The sequence below is a fragment of the Aquarana catesbeiana genome, linkage group LG05, assembly GCF_042186555.1.
Source record: "Aquarana catesbeiana isolate 2022-GZ linkage group LG05, ASM4218655v1, whole genome shotgun sequence".
Lineage (NCBI taxonomy): Eukaryota > Metazoa > Chordata > Amphibia > Anura > Ranidae > Aquarana > Aquarana catesbeiana.
Window position 1 is genome coordinate 62,988,248 of NC_133328.1, and position 27,614 is coordinate 63,015,861.

Below are 27,614 nucleotides of genomic sequence, written 5' to 3' on the forward strand. Positions count from 1 at the left end.
AATATTAAATAATAGGAGTAACACACATTGAGGATGATTTACTAGGGGCAAATATATGCACGTTGATTTGCTAAAACTGGATAGTGCAAAATCTGGTGAAGCTGTGCATGTGCAATTAGTTTATGACTTCTTGTTCAATTAAGCTTTGGTTAAAAAAAAAACCTGGAAGCTGATTGGTTTCAATGCTCAGCTGCACCAGATTTTGCTCTCTCCAGTTTTAGTAAATCAACCCCACAGTGCATTGCAAGCTCTGCTGGTTTCTATCATTCAATCATGTACAAACAAAAATACTATTTTTTATTTACCTCACATGTGATTGAGTATTCTTTGCAAAGTGAAGTTGTACCTCATTTACTAAGCTCTGGAGCAAGTGCACTTGCAGTGCACAGTATATTTGCCTTTAGGAAATTAACCCCATTATCTTTTGCATGGAATACCCCTTTTTAGAAAAAAAATCCCCTGGACACAATTAGATATTTGAATTGAACACCGGTTCACTTCACCTCACTTTCATAAACCATCTATCTAATCTGCCTGTCTGTCCATCCATCCGTCCGTCTTTTCAAAGTAAAAATAAAGAGAACAAAAATGACAAAACCATTTTCCTTACCTGTACAGCAGGCATGTCCAAAGTCCGGCCCGCAGGCTAATCACGGCCGCATTCCAGTTTTGGACGGCCCGCCTGGTAATTTAGACATATATATGTATCTTTTGTGACCCCCAACGAATCCCCGAGTGCCGGGGGCCACAAAAGATAGATATGCTGGCTGCATTGGAGGGGGCGGGACGAGTGCCGTTCATACAGGAGAGGAGTATTTCCTGTTTACACGGCATCCTGTGTAAAAGGAAGGGCCGTCTCCTGTGCTGCCATTGGACTACTGTTTTGTCCATCATAGGAGGCGGTACTTTCAATTAAAGAGGCCGCCGATAAAAACAGGAGTTTCTCCTGTATGTCTGTTGGCGCTCATCCCTGTCTCCTCCAAGGCTGTGGCTGTAGATGGACATGAATCAGGCTGCACTGACGGCAATGGTGAGTCTGCATTCATGTCAATGTGGGTGCTGCATTAATGGCAATGGAGTGGGTGCTGCATTCATGGCAATGGAGTGGGTGCTGCATTCATGGCAATGGAGTGGGTGCTGCATTCATGGCAGTACGGTGGGTGCTGCATTCATGGCAATGGAGTGGGTGCTGCACTCATGGCAATACGGTGGGTGTTGCATTCATAGCAATACGGTGGGTGCTGCATTCATGGCAATACGGTGGGACATCAGTACTTTTGAAATTTATCTAAAAGAAAGTATTGTCCTAAGGAGACTAAGATGGGAGGTATCCCCCAATGATGGTCTAATAGACCAAGAATCGAACGATGAATGGTTCAGATTTTTTAACGAGAAGGGCCTAGAACCTTTAAGGTTCCTATTAGAAAGAAAACGGAGGAAGACCAAAATATAATAGACCAGAACATTGCCGAAATTAGGGAAGAATTAGACGTTTTTAAAGAAACAACAGAATTTAAAACATACACCACACAATTAAACAAAGATCTCACCAAAAAGGACAGAGAGGTACAGCAAAGGAAAAGCAAAAAATACATCAGAGATATCAATGACTTTCGGAACGGCCAGGCCTTTAAATGGCAAAACCAACTGGGAAAAACGGATACGAGCTCTACATATTCAACACCAGAAAAAACAGTGAGAGTTCACCCACAGCAAACAAATGCAACTCCCAGAGAAAGTCCTCAAAGGAGGGGATATTATGATCCAAGAGATGATAATGGAGGAACAACACCTAGACAGCCATACCAAGATGGGAGATATGGAAATCAATACCCATATACCCCCCAGAGATCAGATAGAAGACCCCAACATAATGAGAGGACACCACAAAACGGAGGGAGAAAACAACCCTACTGGAGGAACAATAGAAAGGGGCAAAACGGGAATAACTGGTACAAACCCCCGCACGATCAAAGAGACTACAGAGGACCGATACATGATCATAGGGAACAGAGAAGGACTTATGACTACAGAGACAACAGAGGACCAGGATACGATTACTATGGACCACGATGAAGAAGCCCAAGACAAGATCATGACTATGGAGAAAGAAGAGGACCACAACAGAGAGACTATCACCACCAGGTACGAAGTCCGATACCTACTTACAACTATTACACTCCACTCACAGATCGAGACGAGGAGAAGAACAACCAATACAAGCAACACCCCTCACAATATGATAATTCCAACTACACCAGACCTTTTTTAGACAAAGGCAGGGAAAATCCCGCTCTGAGATATGTAGACGAGAACAGAACCCTCAGAAGAAGTCAAGAAAGAAGAGAGGAAAACGATCTGGAAAGAGAGAGCAAAAGAAAAAGAGAGTGAAAGGAGAAGGCATCTTTAACCTTAGTGGCCAGATACTGACACATGAAGAAATAGGGGTTTTGGACAAAGGACTCAAGTATGCACCGTCGAGAAATCTAGACAAATTTCAAACATACCTGGGGATTCAGAAATTTGTAAGGAAACTTAATATTGCCAAATACACTGCAGAAAATCCACTAAGACCCAGACACGCAGAGACATGTGATGAAGGGATTTTACATAGTACATTGCGAAATAAATCTGTTTTTAATCCACCAGTTAAGAATAACAAATACATTGAAGTTTTTAAAAAGTAGTTTTAGAGGACATCAAAGTTCTGAAGATTAAGAAGAAAGAAGAACCCAGTCATATCAAGAGTGGCATTCGGAAACTTACAAGAAGGAAAGATCTGGTCATACGACCAGCAGATAAGGGAGGAGGAATCGTGATTCTATCAAAAGAACAGTACCACAATAGTATGGTGAATATGTTAGGGGATGAGATGACCTACAGTTGATTATTAAGTAACCCCATGTTCAAATGTAGGAAAGCACTCGAGAAAGTGGTATGCCTTGGGGTGAAGAAAAATATATTGAACAAAAAGGAAGCCAGATTTCTGATACCCGACTCCTGCCGGACACCCATTATATACTCTTTGCCGAAAATACATAAAAATAAAACGGACCCTCCACCAAGACCTATAGTGAATGGAATTGATTCACTTACCTCCAGAATCGGACAATACATAGATTTCTTTCTACAGCCAGTGGTCCAGAGCACAGAAGCATATCTTAGAGATACCAAGCAAATGCTGCAAATTTTAGATGATATCCCCAAAGAAGAAGGCCCGTGGATTATGGCTACTGCGGACGTTTCATCCCTATACACAGTGATACTCCACCACCAAGCATGCAAAGCCGCGAAATGGGGCCTTAGGCTGTATACCAAGCTACCCTGTGTCCAAAGGAAATTCATAATCAAATGTCTAGACTTCTGCCTGAAGAATAATTATTTCTGGTACAATAAGAACTATTACCATCAGCAGACAGGAGTAGCTATGGGGGCCAAATTTGCCCCGAGTGTGGCAGGCCTTTTCATGGCACAGTGGGAAGAAGAAAATGTCTTTTCTAATAGACCCGCCGAACTAGTCACCTATAAAAGATATATTGATGATGTCTTCATACTCTGGAAAGGCGATCAAAACCAACTTACTTGTTTTCTAGAAAGATTGAATACAAACGACAGAAATATAAAACTATCCTGGGAAATCAATAAGGAAAAAGTAACCTTTTTGGATTTAGACATTATGCAGGAGGACGCCAAACTATGGTCACGGACGCACTTTAAAAATGTGGATAGGAACAGTTACCTCCCTATAGAGAGCTGCCATCATAGAAATTGGCTATTTAACGTGCCGAAAGGGCAACTCATAAGGCTAAGGCGGAACTGTACACATTTAAACACCTATCTAGAACAGGCAGAAGTAATTGGAAAAAAATATTCGAAGTAAAAGAAATGGATCGTAAAGAATTGATTAAAGATAGAGTTCCAAAGGAGACAACATTAACGGCAGTACCTATAATCTTGGATTTTAACGCACAGTACAGAAGAATTGAGAAAATTATCAGAAAACACTGGCATATACTCCAGGCAGACAGTGAGTTACAAGGCAGGTTATCTTCCAATCCCCGATTTATATATAAGAGAGCACCGACCCTTCATGACAGAATTGTGAAGAATATTATTGATCCACCTAAGAAAACATTCTCATTTTTTACCGGAAACGGTGGGTGGAGTGGGTGCGGCATTCATGGCAATGGAGTGGGTGCTGCACTCATGGCAATACGGTGGGTGTTGCATTCATGGCAATACGGTGGGTGCTGCATTCATGGCAATACAGTGGGTGCTGCATTCATGGCAATATGGTGGGTGCTGCATTAATGGCAATGGAGTCGGTGCTGCATTCATGGCAATGGAGTGGGTGCTGCATTCATGGCAATGGAGTGGGTGCTGCATTCATGGCAGTACAGTGGGTGCTGCATTCATGGCAATGGAGTGGGTGCTGCATTCATGGCAATGGAGTGGGTGCTGCACTCATGGCAATACGGTGGGTGTTGCATTCATGGCAATACGGTGGGTGCTACATTCATGGCAATACGGTGGGTGCTGCATTCATGGCAATATGGTGGGTGCTGCCTTTATGGCAATGGAGTGGACGCGGCATTCATGGCAATGGAGTGGGTGCGGCATTCATAGGAATGGAGTGGGTGCGGCATTCGTAGGAATGGAGTGGGTGCTACATTCATGGCAATACAGTGGGTGCTGCATTCATGGCAATATAATGGATGCTGCTTTCATGGCAATACGGTGGGGCCTGCATTCATGGCAATACGGTGGGGCTTCATTCATGGCAATACGGTGGGTGCTGCATTTATGGCAATGGAGTGGGTGCGGCATTCATGGCAATGGAGTGGGTGTGGCATTCATGGCAATGGTGTGGGTGCTGCATTCATGGCAATGGAGTGGGTGCTGCATTCATGGCAATTGCGAGGCTGCAGATGAGCACTGATTAGGCTGCATTGATGGGCACTGACCCTTAAAATTTTAATTTTTTTTCCTGAAACTTCCTTTTTAAAGTTAAGGTGCGTGTTATAAGCCGATAAATACGGTATATCCAAATAACATGCCCAATCTATTCACCACACACAGCACAAAGGCAAGCTAACACACTTATGCCGTGTACACACGGCCGGAATACCCGACTGAAAAAGTCCGATGGGAGCTCTTGGTTGGATATTCCGAACGTGTGTATGCCCCATCTGATTTTTTCTGTCAGCATTTACGATGGACTTAGATAGAGAACATGTTCTAAATCTTTCCGTCGGAAATGCCGACGGAGGTTATCCCGTAGGCAAGTCCGACCGTGTGTACGGGGCATAAGACCGAATTTTAATGGTTTAAAGAATGTCAGGCAAAATGGTTGGCCCTCACGCATGTTCACTTCATCAAATCTGGCCCTCTTTGAAAAAAGTTTGGACATCCCTGCTGTACAGTCTTTAGTTGCAGCAATTCTATATTCTGAGACACGTTTGATAAAGTGTTCAATCCATTGCAGGCTTCTTTCTCTGTCTTGCTGGTTGTCTTCTCTCAGATAATACACTAACCTTACTGCTTTTGCCCTCTGTACAGCGTTGTAAGGGGTTCAGTGTCACCCCACCCAAGTATGTTCCCAGGAATGTTGTCCCTTCAAACATAGGGTAACTAATATGTATTGTCTCTATCAGGTCTACATTATTTTGTACTTTGGATAAGAGTGGGTTGATTGCCACACATTTCCCCCCCATATGTTTTGCACAGAGCTGCTGGAAATTCAAGATCACATTAGCATTCTGTTCCTTTAATGTGAAACTAAGATTCTGCACCATCTCATCCAGCTTAACAAGCTCTCTGAATGAATCAACATTGATAATATTAGCAGACATGCTGACAGCAATGAGAGAGACAAAAGAGCCTTTTGTATAGAGTCTCTGTGCAGAGAAATGCCCGGAGTCATTGGTTGGGAAATGTGTCCTCACAAATTCTCTCTCAGATTTAGCTGGACCTCCTATTGGCGTGAACTCATTTTCTATGTCATTAGCCTGCCTTTTGGGTAAAAAGTAAAAGCCGGCTCCCAGACCAGCATATACAGTCAGGTCCATAAATATTGGGACATCAACATAATTCTAATCTTTTTGGCTCTATACACCACCACAATGGATTTGAAATGAAACGAACAAGATGTGCTTTAACTGCAGACTTTCCGCTTTAATTTGAGGGTATTTATATCTAAATCAGGTGAACGGTGTAGGAATTTCAACAGTTTGTATATGTGCCTCCCACTTTTTAAGGGACCAAACGTAATGTCGATGTCCCAATATTTATGGACCTGACTGTATGACCATGGTAATAAAGAGGAACCACCAGGGGTACCTGCCCACCACTTTCCCCAGCTTGTAGAATACAAGAGAGAGAGGTCTCTGTATACAGTCTGTCCGACAACCAGTCAATTTTCACCCTGCCGTAAGCTACTGAATGATACAGACATAGAGGAAAGCAGGCTCTATTAATAAATAAAAAAGGAAAATATAAATTGACAACAGATAAGACAGTAGCAATAGTATGACTAGCTCTGCAATGCCTTATGCAGAACAATAAAACAGTTCATGTCGAAGGAAGTTTATTGACTTTCTGATGACATAGTTACTAGTAGCTTGATTAAATCAGTGAAAAAAAGCCTTCGCTCTACTATAAAAAATGTGTCACAAAAAGGGGAAAAAATTGAACACACAAATAAACAAGTGATAATAGAGGTGAAGTATACACAAAAATAAACACAAAAACTGTATGGGTATTCAAAGTGTACAAATAAAAAGTGCTAATATAAATGAACCTGGTGCAAAACCTATTTGTGTTCACAATACACAAAACAAACATAAATCATAAAAAGTGATCTCGCGCAACGGTGTATTGGCACTCAGCCTAAAAGGCTGGCAATAATGTGAAAATAAATAAATAATGAAGTCCAGAAAACTGGTCTAAAACTAAGAAACGGTGAGTCTCCAAAAACTAGATGGTTGAAAATGTGAAATAAAAAGACAGGAGTCCATACACAGATGTAGGTAAATATATTCATAAGGTGACCACTTCTTCAATATGTCAAACCCTAAACTCCAATCCCATCTGTAATGTATATCCAGTAGACAATGAGCTCACAGAACTCTCACCTCAAATCTGTTAATAACCAGCATCAACACCATATCGGAAGCCTTTGACCTTCTATTCCCCCATCCTCCACTAGGGTGTCTCCATCTTTAAGTAATTCTCCAGGTATCATGCACCGAATATCAAGATTAGGTGATGGACACACTGTGTCCGGCTCTATGTGCTCCATTGTGATAAAAATCGCCTAAGGAGGGAAGGAAAGGAATGCCTCCAATAGTGTAGTATGTTAAATAACTGATAGTGATTTTAAAATTAGGACTTTTACATCAAAAACGAAACATAAAAGCATAAAAATACAAAGTGTGGTGTTCCAATCGCCTTTTCAATTCACTTCCGGTATCCAGTCTACGTCCATTTCTGGCCACTGCCTACGCGTTACATCACCACGTGACTTCATCAGGGGATCATGTCAGGGCTGGCTCAGCCCTTCCTACTCTGAGCTGGCCACTCAGCTGTCGGCTAATTGCCAGCTCTCATCTCTCTCCACAGTCACCCAGCTGTTCCTGATCCTGCTCGTCTGACCTGCCTACTTAACCACTTAAGGACCGCCTAACGCCGATTTACGTCGGCAAGGCGGCACGGGCAGGCAAAATCACGTACATGTACGTGATTTGCCTCTCGCGGGTGGGGGGTCCGATCGGACCCCCCCCCGCCGCCCGAAGCGGTCCCGTTCTGTTCCCCGGCGATCCGAGATGAGGGGGAGGCCATCCGTTCGTGGCCCCCCCCTCGCGATCGCCGCCGGCCAATGGGAACACTCCTTTGCTGCTGTATGCTAAACAGCAGCAAAGGAAATGATGTCATCTCCCCTCGGCTCGGTATTCCGTTCCAGCGCCGAGGGGAGAAGACATCAATGTAAGTGCACAACACACTACACACACAGTAGAACATGCCAGGCATACAAAACACCCCGATCCCCCCCCCGATCGCCCCCCGATCCCCCCCCAATCACCCCCCCCCCCTGTCACAAACTGACACCAGCAGGTTTTTTTTTTTTTTTTTCTGATTACTGCATAGTGTCAGTTTGTGACAGTTACAGTGTTGGGACAGTGAGTATTACCCCCCTTTAGGTCTAGGATACCCCCCTAACCCCCCCTAATAAAGTTTTAACCCCTTGATCACCCCCCATCGCCAGTGTCGCTAAGCGATCATTTTTCTGATCGCTGTATTAGTGTCACTGGTGACGCTAGTTAGTGAGGTAAATATTTAGGTTCGCCGTCAGCGTTTTATAGTGACAGGGACCCCCATATACTACCTAATAAATGTTTTAACCCCTTGATTGCCCCCTAGTTAACCCTTTCACCACTGATCACCGTATAACCGTTACGGGTGACGCTGGTTAGTTTGTTTATTTTTTATAGTGTCAGGGCACCCGCCGTTTATTACTGAATAAAGGTTTAGCCCCCTGATCGCCCGGCGGTGATATGCGTCGCCCCAGGCAGCGTCAGATTAGCGCCAGTACCGCTAACACCCACGCACGCAGCATGCGCCTCCCTTAGTGGTATAGTATCTGATCGGATCAATATCTGATCCGATCAGATCTATACTGGCGTCCCCAGCAGTTTAGGGTTCCCAAAAACACAGTGTTAGCGGGATCAGCCCAGATACCCGCTAGCACCTGCGTTTTGCCCCTCCGCCCAGCCCACCCAAGTGCAGTATCGATCGATCACTGTCACTTACAAAACACTAAACGCATAACTGCAGCGTTCGCAGAGTCAGGCCTGATCCCTACGATCGCTAACAGTTTTTTTGGTAGCATTTTGGTGAACTGGCAAGCAAGCACCAGGCAGCGTCAGGTTAGCGCCAGTAGCGCTAACACCCACGCACGCACCGTACACCTCCCTTAGTGGTATAGTATCTCATCAGATCAATATCTGATCCGATCAGATCTATACTAGCGTCCCCAGCAGTTTAGGGTTCCCAAAAACGCAGTGTTAGCGGGATCAGCCCAGATACCTGCTAGCACCTGCGTTGTGCCCCTCCGCCCGGCCCAGCCCAGCCCACCCAAGTGCAGTATCGATCGATCACTGTCACTTACAAGGCACTAAACGCATAACTGCAGCGTTCGCAGAGTCAGGCCTGATCCCTGCGATCGCTAACAGTTTTTTTGGTAGCATTTTGGTGAACTAGCAAGCACCGGCCCCAGGCAGCGTCAGGTTAGCGCCAGTACCACTAACACCCACGCACGCAGCATACGCCTCCTTTAGTGGTATAGTATCTGAACGGATCAATATCTGATCCGATCAGATCTATACTAGCGTCCCCAGCAGTTTAGGGTTCCCAAAAACGCAGTGTTAGCGGGATCAGCCCAGATACCTGCTAGCACCTGCGTTTTGCCCCTCCGCCCGGCCCAGTCCAGCCCACCCAAGTGCAGTATCGATCGATCACTGACACTTACAAAACACTAAACGCATAACTGCAGCGTTCGCAGAGTCAGACCTGATCCCTGCGATCGCTAACAGTTTTTTTGGAAGCTTTTTATTGAACTGGCAAGCACCAGCGGCCTAGTACACCCCGGTCGTAGTCAAACCAGCGCTGCAGTAACACTTGGTGACGTGGCGAGTCCCATAAGTGCAGTTCAAGCTGGTGAGGTGGCAAGCACAAGTAGTGTCCCGCTGCCACCAAAAAGACAAACACAGGCCCGTCGTGCCCATAGTGCCCTTCCTGCTGCATTCGCCAATCCTAATTGGGAACCCACCACTTCTGCAGCGCCCGTACTTCCCTCATTCACATCCCCAACCAAATGCAGTCGGCTGCATGAGAGGCATTTTCTTTATGTCCTCCCGAGTACCCCTACCCAACGAACCCCCCCAAAAAGATGTTGTGTCTGCAGCAAGCGCGAATATAGGCGTGACACCCGCTATTATTGTCCCTCCTGTCCTGACAATCCTGGTCTTTGCATTGGTGAATGTTTTGAACGCTACCATTCACTAGTTGAGTATTAGCGTAGGGTACAGCATTGCACAGACTAGGCACACTTTCACAGGGTCTCCCAAGATGCCATCGCATTTTGAGAGACCCGAACCTGGAACCGGTTACCGTTATAAAAGTTAGTTACAAAAAAAGTGTAAAAAAAAAAATATATATATATAAAATAAAAAAAAATAGTTGTCGTTTTATTGTTCTTTCTCTCTATTCTCTCTCTCTATTGTTCTGCTCTTTTTTTACTGTATTCTATTCTGCAGTGTTTTATTGTTATTGTTATTATGTTTTATCATGTTTGTTTTTCAGGTATGTAATTATTTATACTTTACTGTTTACTGTGCTTTATTGTTAACCATTTTTTTGTCTTCAGGTACGCCATTCACAACTTTGAGTGGTTATACCAGAATGATGCCTGCAGGTTTAGGTATCATCTTGGTATCATTCTTTTCAGCCAGCGGTCGGCTTTCATGTAAAAGCAATCCTAGCGGCTAATTAGCCTCTAGACTGCCTTTACAAGCCGTGGGAGGGAATGCCCCCCCCCCCCACCGTCTTCCGTGTTTTTCTCTGGCTCTCCTGTCTCAACAGGGAACCTGAGAATGCAGCCGGTGATTCAGCCAGCTGACCATAGAGCTGATCAGAGACAAGAGTGGCTCCAAACATCTCTATGGCCTAAGAAACCGGAAGCTACGAGCATTTTATGACTTAGATTTCGCCGGATGTAAATAGCGCCATTGGGAAATTGGGGAAGCATTTTATCACACCGATCTTGGTGTGGTCAGATGCTTTGAAGGCAGAGGAGAGATCTAGGGTCTAATAGACCCCAATTTTTTCAAAAAAGAGTACCTGTCACTACCTATTGCTATCATAGGGGATATTTACATTCCCCGAGATAACAATAAAAATGATTTAAAAAAAAAAAAATGAAAGGAACAGTTTAAAAATAAGATAAAAAAGCAAAAAAATAATAAAGAAAAAAAAAAAAAAAAAAAAAAGCACCCCTGTCGCCCCCTGCTCTTGCGCTAAGGCGAACGCAAGCGGCGGTCTGTCGTCAAACGTAAACAGCAATTGCACCATGCATGTGAGGTATCGCCGCGAAGGTCAGATCGAGGGCAGTAATTTTTGCAGTAGACCTCCTCTGCAAATCTAAAGTGGTAACCTGTAAAGGCTTTTAAAGGCTTTTAAAAATGTATTTATTTTGTTGCCACTGCACGTTTGTGCGCAATTGTAAAGCATGTCATGTTTGGTATCCATGTACTCGGTCTAAGATCATCTTTTTTATTTCATCAAACATTTGGGCAATATAGTGTGTTTTAGTGCATTAAAATTTAAAAAAGTGTGTTTTTTCCCCAAAAAATGCGTTTGAAAAATCGCAGCGCAAATACTGTGTGAAAAAAAAAAATGAAACACCCACCATTTTAATCTGTAGGGCATTTGCTTTAAAAAAATATATAATGTTTGGGGGTTCAAAGTAATTTTCTTGCAAAAAAAAAAAACTTTTTCATGTAAAAAATAAGTGTCAGAAAGGGCTTTGTCTTCAAGTGGTTAGAAGAGTGGGTGATGTGTGACATAAGCTTCTAAATGTTGTGCATAAAATGCCAGGACAGTTCAAAACCCCCCCCAAATGACCCCATTTTGGAAAGTAGACACCCCAAGCTATTTGCTGAGAGGCATGTCGAGTCCATGGAATATTTTATATTGCGACACAAGTTGCGGGAAAGAGACAAATTTTTTTTTTTTTTTTTTTGCACAAAGTTGTCACTAAATGATATATTGCTCAAACATGCCATGGGAATATGTGAAATTACACCCCAAAATACATTCTGCTGCTTCTCCTGAGTACGGGGATACCACATGTGTGAGACTTTTTGGGAGCCTAGCCGCGTACGGGACCCCGAAAACCAAGCACCGCCTTCAGGCTTTCTAAGGGCGTGAATTTTTGATTTCACTCTTCACTGCCTATCACAGTTTCGGAGGCCATGGAATGCCCAGGTGGCACAAAACCCCCCCAAATGACCCCATTTTGGAAAGTAGACACCCCAAGCTATTTGCTGAGAGGTATAGTGAGTATTTTGCAGACCTCACTTTTTGTCACAAAGTTTTGAAATTTGAAAAAAGAAAAAAAAAAAAAGTTTTTTCTTGTCTTTCTTCATTTTCAAAAACAAATGAGAGCTGCAAAATACTCACCATGCCTCTCAGCAAATAGCTTGGGGTGTCTACTTTCCAAAATGGGGTCATTTGGGGGGGTTTTGTGCCACCTGGGCATTCCATGGCCTCCGAAACGGTGTTAGGCAGTGAAGAGTAAAATCAAAAATTCACGCCCTTAAAAACGCTGAAGGCGGTGATTGGTTTTCGGGGTCCCGTACGCGGCTAGGCTCCCAAAAAGTCTCACACATGTGGTATCCCCGTACTCAGGAGAAGCAGCTAAATGTATTTTGGGGTGCAATTCCACATAGGCCCATGGCCTGTGTGAGCAATATATCATTTAGTGACAACTTTGTGCAAAAAAAAAAAAAAAAAAAGTGTCACTTTCCCGCAACTTGTGTCAAAATATAAAATATTCCATGGACTCAATATGCCTCTCAGCAAATAGCTTGGGGTGTCTACTTTCCAAAATGGGGTCATTTGGGGGGGGGGTTGTGCCACCTGGGCATTCCATGGCCTCCGAAACTGTGATAGGCAGTGAAGAGTGAAATCAAAAAGTTACACCCTTAGAAATCCTGAAGGCGGTGATTGGTTTTCGGGGTCCCATACGCGGCTAGGCTCCCAAAAAGTCCCACACATGTGGTATCCCCGTACTCAGGAGAAGTAGCTGAATATATTTTGGGGTGCAATTCCACATAGGCCCATGGCCTGTGTGAGCAATATATCATTTAGTGACAACTTTTTGTAAATATTTTTTTTTTTTTTGTCATTATTCAATCACTTGGGACAAAAAAAATAAATATTCAATGGGTTCAACATGCCTATCAGCAATTTCCTTGGGGTGTCTACTTTCCAAAATGGGGTCATTTGGGGGGGTTTTGTACTGCCCTGCCATTTTAGCACCTCAAGAAATGACATAGGCAGTCATAAACTAAAAGCTGTGTAAATTCCAGAAAATGTACCCTAGTTTGTAGACGCTATAACTTTTGCGCAAACCAATAAATATACGCTTATTGACATTTTTTTTACCAAAGACATGTGGCCGAATACATTTTGGCCTAAATGTATGACTAAAATTGAGTTTATTGGATTTTTTTTATAACAAAAAGTAGAAAATATCATTTTTTTTCAAAATTTTCGGTCTTTTTCCGTTTATAGCGCAAAAAATAAAAACTGCAGAGGTGATCAAATACCATCAAAAGAAAGCTCTATTTGTGGGAAGAAAAGGACGCAAATTTCGTTTGGGTACAGCATTGCATGACCGCGCAATTAGCAGTTAAAGCGACGCAGTGCCAAATTGGAAAAAGACCTCTGGTCCTTAGGCAGCATAATGGTCCGGGGCTCAAGTGGTTAAAGCTGTCCAGCTCACTTCATCTCTGCCTTCGCCTTGGTCACATCACAAGAAACCATCTCCTGCGTTCCTGTTTAAAAACTGGCTTTGCTGACATCCCTTCTGGCTCCTTTGCCTGCTTGCTGTTCCACTACTACGATCCCTGACTTCTGGCCTGGCTGATTACCTGATCCAGTTACTGAACTCTGGCTATGATTTGACTATGTTTACTCTTTATTTGTATTAATAAACAAGTGTGATTTAACTGTACTTCTGTCTCGGTCTGATTCATGGTTTCTGACAGTAGGCTAAGGCCATTAATTCAGAAGATACAGTCAATCCACTTGTTGGTAATATTTTTTCCAGATTGGAGCAAGATCACCGCATGGATCAGTTTGCCATGGCGTTACAAACGCTCCTGAGTCGCACAGGTCACCTGGAATCCCCCATTGTGGCTGCTCCGGTACAACCTGAGTCGCAGGCCATCCCTGCTGCTGCGCCAGTCTCTGTGCAGGCACCCGCCTTGAGTATTACTTCTATAAGAGGTATGTCTGGTTCTGCTCCGCTTCCCCAGCGTTTTGGGGACGATCCAGTTCAATGCAGAGGGTTTATCAATCAGGTTGAGATATACTTCGAGATGCTGCCCCAGGCGTTTCCCATGGACAGAAGCAAAGTAGGTTTCGTGATATCTTTGCTTTCTGAGAGAGCCTTAGCCTGGGCTAACCCTCTATGGGAGACGCAAAAACCTGTTGTCTTGAGTTACCCTGAGTTTGTGGCCTCCTTTAAAAGGGTATTTGACGTTCCCGCATGCTCTGCTTCTGCTGCCAAGTGCCTCATGTCCATCAAACAGAGTACGAGAACTGTTGCCAACTACGCCATTGAATTCCGTACTCTGGCAGCAGAGGTTGCTTGGAACAATGAGGCCCTCGTGGCTGCTTTTTCTCATGGTCTCTCGGATTCCATCAAGGATGAGATAGCAGCCCAAGATATACCCACTGAACTGGAGAGCTTGATCTCGTTTGCCATCCTGATTGACTCCAGACTCAGAGAAAGACTGTCTTTCTTTGCCTTCGAGCTTTGCAGTCCCACCCATGCCTCCCTCACCTCCCATGCCTCCTGGTCAGTGAAGATGAACCCATGAGCTTGGGCTTCACGTGTCTCTCTGCGTATGAGAGAGCCTTTAGGAGGAGGGAGAGATTGTGCCTTTATTGTGGCCAGGCAGGTCACTTTTTGAAGTCTTATCCTACCCGTCCTGGGAACACCCTAACCTTGAGGTCCTGTCATGGACAGACCTTAGGTGGGGTTGTGTCGTCCCCAGTTATCCAGAAGGATAAGCCCCTGGTTTCGGTCACCCTTTCTTGGGCTAAGTAGTCTATCGTGATACAGGCTCTAATCGACTCTGGGGCAGCAGGCCTGTTCATTGATGCTGCCTTTGTATCAAAGCACTCGATTCCACTGCAGCTGTGTGACACTCCACTTGCCATTGAGGCTCTTGACCGGAGACCTCTACAGCCTGCCCATGTGACTCATGAGACGGTTCCGATGTCCTTAGACGTAGGGGCGCTTCACCATGAGATAATCTAATTCCAAGTTATTTCCTCACCTAAGTTTCCGCTGGTTATTGGTTATCCTTGGTTACAGAGGCACAACCCCTCTTTTGGCTCCGTGCTGAGTTTCTCTCCTGGTCACCACAATGCAGTGAGACATGCCTTCAGAAGGTAGCTAAGGTCCTGTGCACCTCTTCACGCTCCTCCCTGCCAAAGGAGTACTGTGATTTTAGCGATGTCTTTGACTAAGGTCAAACTGATAGTTTGCCTCCACACTGGCCGTATGATTGCCCAATTGACCTTCAACCTGGTGCCATACCCCCTCGTGGCCAGGTTTACCCTTTGTCAGTCTTGGAGGATATAGCCATGGAGGAGTATGTTGCAGGCGCACTTTCTCGAGGTTTCATCCGCAAATCCTCGTCTCCTGCTGGTGCCGGTTTCTTCTTTGTAAAGAAGAAGAGCGGTGAACTGAGACCTTGTATTGATTATAGGGGTCTCAATCGTTTCACGATTAAGAATGCCTACCCGATTCCATTGATTATTGAGTTATTTGACCGCCTCAAGGGAGCAACGGTTTTCATGAAGCTTGATTTGAGAGGGGATTACAATCTTGTGAGGATTAAGGGGGGCGACGAGTGGAAGACTGCATTTAATACCAGAACAGGCCATTATGAGTTCCTCGTAATGCCTTTTGGCCTTTGTAACGCCCCGGCGGTTTTCCAGGAATTTATTAACAATGTCTTCCCAGATTTGTTGCAGTTATGTGTGGTGGTTTATCTCGATGATATCCTCATATTTTCCAAGTCCCTGGAGAGCCACCACACAGATGTCTGTCGTGTGCTTCGGAAACTAATAGAGAACAATCTCTATTGTAAACTGGAGAAGTGCGAGTTCCATTGTGAACAGGTTAAATTCATGTCATTTCCACTGCTGGTTTTTGGATGGACCCAGAGAAACTTTCGGCAGTCCTACAGTGGCCCCGACTCGTGGGTTTACGTCCTCTGCAGTGTTTTCTGGGTTTTGCCAACTTTTATCGGAAGTTTATTCATAACTTCTCGTCTCTGGTCAATCCCCTGACTGATATGACCAGAAAGGACGGTAACCCACAGAGTTGGTCTCCGGAATCCATTAAGGTCTTTGAGAGTCACAAGGCTGCCTTTGTTTCTGCTTCTGTGTTGGCACATCCTGATCCTACGTTACCTTTTATCCTTGAGGTTGATGCTTCTGAGACTGGTGTTGGCGCCCTTCTGTCTCAACGTCCCACCTCTGAGAGTGCTATGCATCCTTGTGGCTACTTTTCCAAGAAATCGTCACCTGCGGAGTGCAATTACAAGATTGGTGACAGAGAGCTGTTGGCGATCATTTTAGCCCTGAAAGAATGAAGACATCTCCTCGAAGGTACCATTGTGCCAGTTCTCATTCTTACTGACCATAAGAATCTCACATTCTTGTCTGAGGCTAAACACCTCTCTCCCAGAAGGGCGCGATGGGCTTTTTTCTTGTCAAGTTTCAATTACATTGTCTCATTCTTACCCGGTACTAAGAATGTAAGGGCTGACGCCTTGTCACAACAATTTTCCTCCACTTCCAAGTTGGAGTCGGTTCCGGTTCCTGTGATTCCTCCTGATCGTATTGGAGAAAGGTGCAGCGCTTAAAATATGGAAAGTTCATAATATAAGAAAGTTCCTGAGCATGAATGAAGTGGAGCCAATCAGAGCCATCACCAACAAAGGGAAAACAAAAGCTTCTATTGGACGAGATCCACCATGGAGGGAACTTCAGAAGGGAATAGAAATACCATCACCATCACCCAAACAAACTGACCCTTACCATCAGTGTATGGGTTATACACATGTGATCAGGTAGTGAAGGCAATCTTCATAGAGTGAAAAACAGTCCTCTGTTTGTACAACATCAAAATATTCCTCTCCCTCTGGGCCAGGTGAAAATCTTAGGAGACCCTCTTATCAAGATGATATACCAGGTACAGTCCAGTGGGCGTATGCAATCTCGAGATTTGTGCACATGTAGGGAGTAAAGAAAGAACGCTGATTGCGCAAAATACATAACTACGGGTATTTATTGTATTCGTAAGTAAAACAATCTCACATTCATTAGAAGATTCAATAGCAGTGTGAAGCGACCAGCTCTTCTAACCATGAAGATGGCCGCCGTATCCCTGTCCAACTACTTCCAGCGTCACCAGCCTAATGTCGCCCATGGCTACGGTTCGCACCAGTCTTACTTCTCATTTGGGTGACAAAATTCTTGCTGCTCAGGTCGATGCTCCTCCTGAGAAATGTTGCTTTGTCCCAGAGTGTCTCCGTACTGCCGTGCTCCAGACTTACCTTTCTCCAAAGGCAGCTGGCCACCCTGGGAAGAATCAACTTGTTTGGGCCATTTCCTAACAATTCTGGTGGCCTAGTCTACGTGCTGATGTAACAGCCTTTGTAGCTGCCTGTTCCGCGTGTGCTCAGAGTAAGACTCCACGACACCTTCCAGTGGGCCTCCTACAACCCATACCCAATGGAGAGAGGCCCTGGACGCACCTTTCTATGGATTTCATTGTGGAGTTACCCAACTCCCAAGGCAACACTGTTATCCTTATGGTGGTTGACCGGTTCTCAAAGATGTGTCATTGTATTCCACTTAAGAAGTTGCCTACTTCTAAGGAACTGGCTTCCATTTTTGCTCGGGAGTTCTTTCGCTTACATGGGCTACCCAAGGTGATTGTCTTGGACAGGGGCAGTCAGTTTGTCTCCTGGTTCTGGCGAGCCTTTTGTGCACAGTTGGGAATTCAGCTTGCTTTCTCCTCTGCGTATGACCTGCAGTCTAATGGGGCCGCAGAGCGAGCCAATCAGTCCTTGGAGCAATTCCTACGTTGCTATATTTCTGACCATCATAACAACTGGTCAGACCTGATACCATGGGCAGAGTTTGCTCACAACAGTGCCTTAAATTCTGCCTCCCAATTGTCTTAGTTTATGGCGAATTATGGTTTACAACCTTCCATGTTGCCTGACTTGTTTGTTCTGCGTTAGAGGAGCATCTCTGTGGTGTTCGTTCCACTTACGCACAAGTCCAGGAGGCTTTGTGTCATGCTAATGATAGGTACAGACTCCATGCTGACCGCAGACGCCTGCCTGCGCCTTCCTATTAGGTTGGGCACAGGGTCTGGCTGTCATCTCGCAACCTCCAACTTCGTGTTCCCTCACTGAAGTTCGCACCTTGGTTTATTGGGCCTTCCTGTATCCTGCATCCTAGGATTTTTTCCGACGGATGTTGGCTCAAACTTGTTTTGCCTACACACGGTTGCACAAAGTTGTCGGAATTTCCGATCGACAACTACGCGGTCACGTACACCACGTACGACGAAACTAGAAAAGGCCGGTTCAGAACCAAGCGCGGCACCCTTTTGGCTCCTTTTGCTAATCTCGCGTTAGTAAAAGTTTGATGAGAGACGATTCGCGCTTTTTCAGACTCGTGGCTTTCAGATCGTTTTCTGCCGTTCAGTTTGTGCTTGTGGGTTTGTATCTGCTCTTCAGTGCGTGCAGCAAGTTCCACGTGACTTTAGGTAGTCATTGTATTCTTGTTCGTTCGTTACTGGTTTTCAGGTCGCTCTTCACAGGCCTTGCTGTTCTTCAGTGCGTTCTGTTACTTTGTTCTGAGCAGCCGACCGTTTTCTAGCCATGTTTTGTATGCGTACTCCTCGTAGTGTTCGTGCTGTGCGGGGGCTTGGTGTTGGGGTCCTGACCTTGACACAAGTCCAGTCCATGAACAGGGTGGGGAGGAGTTCATGGACCAAGAATTGGTTGCTTCAGCGTGACCAGTTCTGTCATATGCCTTTGCTCCGTGAGATCCGTGAGAATAATCCTGATGATTTCAGGAACTTTCTCAGGATGACGGACCCCGTGTTTCACCGTTTGTTGGCTTTGCTGACCCCCTATATCAGCAGGCAGGATACCTGCATGAGGCAAGCCATCACTGCGGAGCAGAGGTTGGTCGCTACCTTGAGGTATTTGGCCACAGGGAGAAGTCTGCAGGACTTGAAGTTCTCGACAGGCATCTCCCCCCAGGCTCTGGGGATCATTATCCCAGAGACCTGTTCTGCCATCATCCAGGTCCTGCAGAAGGAGTATATGAAGGTAAGATTTTTTTCCTTTTATATCACATCTTATTGTATTGAATGTTTGATAATATATTGTATTTCTTTCCTCATTCCCTAATTACCATGATTGTAATATGCCGTGAATGTCCCCTTTGTCCTCATGCATGCTGGATTTTTATGTAATTATTATTTTAGGTCCTTCATACATATTTGCCCTTCAATAACCTCCCCAGCATGGTGTCTCCTGCCCTATATTCACCTCATGTAGTCACTTAACAATGTATTTTATCAGCTCCATAGTAGTGCCAGAGGCTTTTTTTTGTGGTGTCCCCAAATTTTTGGTAACCCTCCCTCCCCCCAACTGCTAAGTCAGCTGATCCCAATTCTCTATCCTCAATCATCTATCTGCTGACTTTGCCAAACCCATAGACACTATACCCATCTCTTTAGGGCTCAGATTTATGGATGAATTCCCCAAAGCATGTAGTGCAAGGGCCTGCCTGTATACTTTCCAATGGTACTGTTTAAAGTTTTTGTATCCTATTATTATCTTGATAGGTAATAGCAGAATGTTCAAATGTGCTCAAATGTGTACAGTGTGTATTTATATCTTTGTATTATGACACTTCTTACCTGTGCAGTGGTCTGCCAATAGTGTAACTAAGGAGGGGCTGTTCCAAGTAATACCCTGTATTTAGGCATTCATCTCTCAATGAAGTGAAGAGGGTTACCTGTCCAAGAGCCCCCCCCCTATAATGTTAGAAATGGCCCATGAGGGGGGGAGGGGGAATATGATAGGTGTACCTTATACTTTGTTGTTGTTAAATTCCCCTTAATAAATGCTATCTGGAGGTTGCCCCATAATGTTTGTGTATAATCTGCTTGCCATGTTTCTGTGAAAAAATATTAATGTTTATTGTTTTTTCCTCAACAGTTTCCTTCAACGCCACAGGAATGGCAGACTGTGGCCTCCCACTTTGCCCAGCGGTGGGACTTTCCTAACTGCGGAGGGGCAATTGATGGGAAACACGTCCACATCATCCCACCACCCAACTCGGGGTCGTACTATTATAATTACAAGGGGTTTAATAGTATAGTGATGTTGGCGGTGGTGTCGGCTAATTACGAGTTCCTGTATGTGGACGTGGGGAAGAATGGCCGGATGTCCGATGGTGGAGTGATCGCCCAGACGGAGTTCTACAGGCGTCTCCAGAATGGCAGCTTGGACTTGCCACCTCCAGAGGACAATGTTGAAGGTCTCCCATTTGTGTTCGTTGCTGATGAAGCATTTGTGCTGGGGGACCACCTGATGCGGCCATTCCCGATGAGGACCCTCACCCCGGAACAGAGGGTTTTTAATTACCGGCTGGCCAGAGCCCGAAGAGTGGTGGAGAACACATTTGGAATCCTGGCCAGCCGGTTCCGATTATTTCTGACACCCATCCATATGGCGGAGTATAAACTGAACCATATAATACTTGCCTGCTGTGTTCTCCATAATTTTTTAAGAAAACATTCAGCCAACTATGCTGGCTCAGTTGGGCCTGAGGCCGGAATCCCAAATCCATCAACACTGACGGCGCTTGAAAGTGGCCGTCCTGGCTTGCCCTCCCTGAGTGCCCGTGATGTCCGGTTACGATACCTGGAGTTCTTTGCGGGTAGGGGGGCTATCAATATGCCAGACAATCTGTGAAACCTTTTTCAAATAAAAAACAACCAAAAGAAATTCTTTGTGGACATTTACTGCTTGTGTTTGTTTTAGCTGACCCTGACAGAAATGTGTTTAGTGCAGAAAATGTCGTGATTGGGTAACCTTATAAAGAACAGTGTTGGCTGGTACTTCCTAAATGCAAAAACACATTTCACTACAAGTGCACTTGCAACTGCACTGAACCTGCACTTGTAGTGCAAAGTGTATTTGCCCTTAGGAAATAACCCCCATTTTTGCATAAAACAGCAATTACATCACCCCAAAAGTGTTGTAGTGTTGAGACAATAATCCACACATTCTTGAGTAAGCCACTTTTTTATACCTGCACAATCACATGTGCATTTACGAAAGGTTTTTAAAACAAACCAACATGTTTGTTGTATAACAATTTTTGCAGTAGCATTATCAAAAATCGAAATATCCATTTCAGATAAAACAGGCCTGTGTAAAACCAACAAGAAAGCCAAAAAACTTGAACTTACAAAGTTCACATATGGGAAAACCTGAAGGCTATATCAGACATCAGTATTTAGGAACTGGGTTTGATATAGCGTTCAGATGGGGGGAAATCACCCCTGGAAAAGCCAAATTTGGAAGATGCACACCAATTTACGAATGTCAACATGTGCTATCTGCCATCAGGGGGGATCAAGGGACGTGTTTTGGGGGAGCAAGCCCTTCCTTAACGCGACTTTATAATTGAGGAAGGGGTTGCACCCCCAAATCGCGTCCATTGATCTCCCGTGATGGCAGATAGCACATGTTGGCACACTGTGTGCATCCTCCAAATTTGGCTTTTCTAAACATTGAAAACAATTTTAGAAGATTGGACCACAATAAAACAGGTGATTTTGTGGGGTTTAAATTCGCCCCAAAACATCAATGATGTTATTATTTTTTTTAATAACATCACTGATTTGTTGCTGTATGTTGTGCAATTCGAGATTACACCCCATGATCTCCCTGATCAGGATCTGGGCACTTTCAGAAGTAAAGCGTTCTCTATCCCTCACATCACGATCACCTAAAAAGAGATAAAGAACAAAAAAAAAGGTCTCAAAAATCTGCCACCATCCATCTCTTTTACCTGAGCCTGTGGTCGCAGACACTCACCTGTTGTGGTGCCAATCTCCACCACATCTTCTTCTTCCTCCTGCTCTTCTTCTTGTGATGGTGGTATTTCACCTTCTTCCATAGGTGGGGGGTCTGTGTTCTCCTAGGATGAGGGGTGTCCTCCGAGTCTTTTCTCCCCTATGTAAAACAAAAATGGTATACTTAGCACACAGATATTTGATGGCAGAACTAGAAATAGGAAACATTGCTTGGAAGTGGGGTACAATTGTCTATTTTAGCCGAGTTCCAAGATGTATATTTTTTAGTGGCCTTTGTCAAGCTGCAATACTTTACCTGTTTGGTACAAGCTTCACAGATGTAGCCCCCCTATAGTATACACTGGAGCACCTGTGTGCCCCCCCTAATAAAAATGGTGTTCTTGTGTCCCACACTAGTGCTCCAGTGTCCAGATGTGAAAACAGCTGCTCAGTGTCCTCTCCTTACACACAATCTAGTTGGCATTTCATTCTAGTAACAAACCCATCTACACAAACAAATATTTGGCATTCAAGTAGGCCCCAAAAAATGTGTGAAAATGCATATGGCCTAAACAATGGTGTTCTAGAGGCCGAAAGAAAAATGTTTGATACGAACGAATAATGGGCCCATGAACATTAAAGTTGCCCTTTTAAACGTTACAATTAATAAAAGCATATGGAGCAGAACGAACGCAATAAAGACAGAAAGAATAGGAACACAGCACAACTACTTACTTTTTTGCAGCACTCTCCGGATATTTCGGTACTGCCCTGGCTCTCTCAACTTCAGGTCCGACCACCGCTTCCTGAGCTGATCTTTAGATCTTCGTACCCCGAAATTCCTGTGAAGGCTTTTGATCACTTTAGCAATGATTTTTGCCTTTTGGAAGTTGGGGTTGGGGTAAGGCCCATATTTTCCGTCATAGTCGGACTTCCTCATGATGTCGACCATCTCCAACATCTCCCCAAAGGACATATTTGTGGCCTTAAAACGTCTCCTTCTGGATCGGGACGTGCCTGGATCCGGGCTTTCCTCCTCCTCCTCCTCGTTGCTAGAATTAGCATGCACCTGCTGTAACTCCGCCATCATGCTCTTCACCCACTGCACCGAACGAAAAGGGGCGGGGAATAGACTAGAAAGAACGTCAGGGGCGGGCGGAGTTACACGCATGCGCAGTGTGTATAAAGCGTAACACGCGTGCGTATTACGTACGATCTGTGAGCGGTGGCAGGAGCATTGGACGCGCCGATCGTAAGAACGAAGGTAAGAGACAAACTTGTGCCTATACTGCTTCTAGATTGAGGCCTATATTGTAACAAGATTAGGAGAGTTTTGTCTGACATTAGGCTTTGTCTTGTGTTGTGTCTTGTAGTGAACATGGATATCTTAATGAAAGACAATGACTTCATGTCAGTATTCGTAGAGATGCTAAGGGAGCTGCCCTGTCTGTGGGAGATTACCCACCCCCATTTCAAGAACCAAGCAAAGAGGAAGGCAGCACTGGAGCAATTGTGTGAAATTGTGAAGCAGGTGATCCCCATGGCAGACATCACCTATTTAAAGATCTTCATTGGTGGCCTGAGGAGCACATATCTAAGGGAGCGCAAGAAAGTCCTGGATTCACAGAGATCCGGAGCAGCAGATGACATCTATGTCCCCAGGATGTTGTACTACGACAGGCTGCACTTTCTGGCAGGCCAGACTGAACCCAGGTCATCCCTCTCCAGTCTTCCTTCCACGCTTCCTTCCCCCCCGGCTGAGGCTTCTGACGCCCAACCTGGGCCTTCCAGGCCACATGTGGAGGAGCCCAGATTGAGCCAGGTATAGCATTCCTCGAAATATTTCTGCTTGTCCAATCAATGATGTTAACTAGATGTTAGTTGGGAGTACTAATTTAGGATTGTGATTGATGATGCAAAACATTACAACCATGACCCTTTTTCATACACAGGGAAGTCTCAGCCAGGAGGTGGCCGAGCCGGCTGGCTGATCTGCAGGTCCCTCCACACCCCCTGAAAAGAGAAAGTGGCAGTAGGAGGAGTACCCTAGAGGAGGCTGCTATAGCATTCTTTTGGAGGGCTACAGAGGTCCTGGGAGCACCCCACACCATGGAGGAGAACATTGCTGCCTTCATAGCCTATAAAATGCAGAGGATGGAGGAGGGCCAAAAAGTCTTGTGTGAGGCCCTCATATCGGAGGCTCTGGAGAAAGGTATGAGGGGCCAAATTACACCTCAGACACACCTTCGCGTTGGTCCTCCTCCTCCTCCTGCAGGTCCTCCTCCTCCTCCTCCCTCTCCTCCAGGTCCTCCCAGTCCTCCTCCAGGTCCCCCCAGTCCTCCTCCAGGTCCCCCCAGTCCTCCTCCTCCTCCTCCAGGTCCTACTCCTCCTCCTGCCACATCTCCAACTGCACAGCCACAGCCCGGAAGGAAGCATGGAAGGAAGACCAGACAGTGATTGCCCTGGGTTCAGTCTGGTCGGCCAAAAAATGCAGCCTCTTGTGGTACCACAGCCTGGGGACACACATGTCATCTGCTGCTTTCCAGATCTCTGCGAATCCCGGACCAGACTGCCCTCCCTTAGATATGGACTCCTCAGGCCACCAATTTTGATGTTGAAGAATTGATGTCTGCCGTGGGAGTCCCAGGCTTCGCTAATTTCTCCTGTTGATCCAGTGTTGCCTTCCTCTTTGTTTGGTTCTGAGCCCTTAATAAAGGATTTTTGTTTGGTATTATACTCTCCTATGTGTTTTACTTCAAAAAGGACAGTTTGTTTGTGAGGATTCAGGTACATTTCAAATATACAATGTGAAATGAACAAGGGACACCAACACCAAACAATCTCCTTGAGATTAAACAATAAAAGATATCAATGGTGTTGGGGTAACTTGACACACAAAACACACCCAAAAATATTCTGGAGGAAAAATAAAAATAACATTGAACAAAGATCAGCCTTGGAAAAAATCCAAACATTAAAGAAAAAAAAAGGCTTAAAATCCAAAAAAAAAAAAAAAATATATATAAAACTGTCAGATGTGACAACTAATAACAATATATTCAGGGAATCCCACTAAAAAAACTCAAATAAAACTTTGTGAGAAGTGTGTGTGAATATGAGCAGCAAAACTACTTAATTCTTGTCACATTATAAAGAAGAAGAGATTGCGCTGTATTAAACCATTTTTAACATTGCAGCGTGACGAAAGTGCTGTATCCATTGCGAACGCTAAGTTTACCAGAACGAGCTGTCCCGTATCGGAATTTCTTCTGAGCATGCGTGGCACTTTGTGCGTTGGAACAGGCCACACACGGTCGGAATTGACGCGATCGGATTTTGCTGTCGGAAAATGTTATCTCCTGCTCTCCAACTTTGTGTGTCGGAAAATCCGATGGAAAATGTCCGATGGCGCCCACACACGGTCGGAATTTCCGACAACACGCTCCGATCGGACATTGTCCATCGGAAAATCCGACCGTGTGTACGGGGCATTAGTCTGCAACCGATTTACCCCCTCGGTGCCACGCCCTCACCCTATACAGGTTGAGAACCATGAGGAGTATGAAGTACAATCCATTGTTGACTCCCGTAGCTTCCGTGGGTGCATACAGTACCTGGTGTATTGGAAGGGGTATGGTCCGGAGGAACGCTCCTGGGTCTCATCCGTGGACATACATGCCCCTGCCCTCCTCCGTGATTTCCATAGATGTTTTCCCCTCAAGCCCGGTGGGCCTCCGAGGGGGAGGGGTCGTTGAGGAGGGGGTACTGTCAGGGCTGGCTCAGCCCTTCCTTATCTGAGCTGGCCGCTCAGCTGTCGGCTAATTGCCAGCTCTAATCTCTCTCCACAGTTACCCAGCTGTTCCTGATCCTGTTCATCTGACCTGCCCACTTAAAGCTGTCCAGCTCACTTCATCTCTACCTTCGCCTTGGTCACATCACAAGAAACCATCTCCTGCATTCCTGTTTAAAGACTGGTTTTGTTGACATCCCTTCTGGCTCCTTTGCCTGCTTGCTGTTCCACTACTTGGATCCCTGACTTCTGGCCTGGCTGATTACCCAAGCCGGTTACTAAACTCTGGCTATGATTTGACTATGCTTACGCTTTATTTTTATTAATAAACAAGTGTGATTTAACTGTACTTCTGTCTCGGTCTGATTCATGGTCTCTGACAGATCAGTCTTTTAAACTTTTGCGCAAACGAATCAATATACTATATATCAATATCAATTATTGGGATTTTTTACCAAAAATATGTACAAGAATGCATACTGGCCTAAATTGATGAAGAAATTCATTTATTGGATATGTTTTAGCAGAAAGTAAAAAATATTTTTTTTTTCCAAAATTGTCAGTTTGTTTTGTTTATAGTACAAAAACAAAAAACGCAGAGGTGATCAAATACCACTAAAAGAAAGCTCTATTTGTGGGTAAAAAAAGGACACCAATTTTATTTGGGTACAGGCAACAGCGGGGAAGGAAAACCAAGGCATACGAGGTCACAAAAGCACAATGAGTATTGCTAGTGGCATTAGCCACTGGAATAATCACACGCTACAAGTCCAACATGCTGCTTGTACCCAAGTCGTACAACAATCGAATTGGGTACAATCAGTCTGGCCATAGATGGTTTGAATCTTGGCTGGTCCCTGCTGAACCGGCCTATATCTGAACCAGCTATAGACAGCTTAGGAGCTCAGCTGGTTAAGCCCCAATACAGTTTAGTTGGTATTACTTTTTGTATTAAATTACTCCCTGACAAAAACTTGATGTGAGCCCCTTTTGAATAGGCGAGTAAATTGGAGCTCAGAGTGCCACCTGTTGTAAACGTGGTGGTCAACTTTCAAAATATAGTGGGCCTCAAGTATGGGTCTTGACACCAACAAAGAGCAGCACATTATATTCTGTGATTGTAATAATATAAAAAATGGTCAGAGACTGCAGATATGCTACAGGAGATGGCCAGAGCCTATAAACATACTATCGGGGTTGTTGGAGACTGGGGACTGTAGTGATATAGTAGTAGGGATTGAGGATTGATAATTATTATAATTCAAATTATTCCCGCAGCAACTAGGTCATCCAGGGAGATGCATTTTATTGGGTCCCAGCACAGAACAAAGCCCACAAGATACTTGCAACAGATGACAAAATCTAGCAAATATTACAATGAACATCAGCCTTCAGAGTTTCATTCGTCATTCATATTCTAGCAAGCATAGAGACACTACAATCCTGCATATGTCCAATCTATAATATGCTCCTTTATAGCTTCCATACATGCAATAATGTGTATTATAATCTAGACATGTGCTTTCATCTTGATGAGGAAAGAATATGTATATATGTATATATGAATGAATGAATGTGTCTAACAGCTCAAAACTTCACCTTAAATACCAGTGTTTGACACTGGAGGGGTTTCTGATTGGATGACAACATATGTTTGTTCTTAGCATGAAAAGACCCTACTTGCAATTAGGCCAACATATCACCATTTCCGATGAATAAACACCAACAGCAATAACCCAGCGCCAATGAGTAGCCACCTGGAGAACTCAATCAAGGCGTGGAGTATATAACATATATTGTTATCATACCATGTCATATAATATTTTATGTGCATTTAGCATG

The 27,614-nt window shown here is 44.7% G+C and overlaps 1 protein-coding gene and 1 pseudogene across 2 annotated transcripts in view; one reads left to right on the plus strand and one right to left on the minus strand.

Moving 5' to 3' along the window:
- Positions 1–6,068, minus strand: part of LOC141145939 (patched domain-containing protein 3-like) — a 72,251-nt pseudogene extending 66,183 nt beyond the window's left edge.
- LOC141144293 (uncharacterized) overlaps positions 1–27,614 on the plus strand; it is a 157,192-nt gene that overhangs the window by 97,733 nt on the left and 31,845 nt on the right. The gene's annotated exons all lie outside the window — the stretch shown is intronic.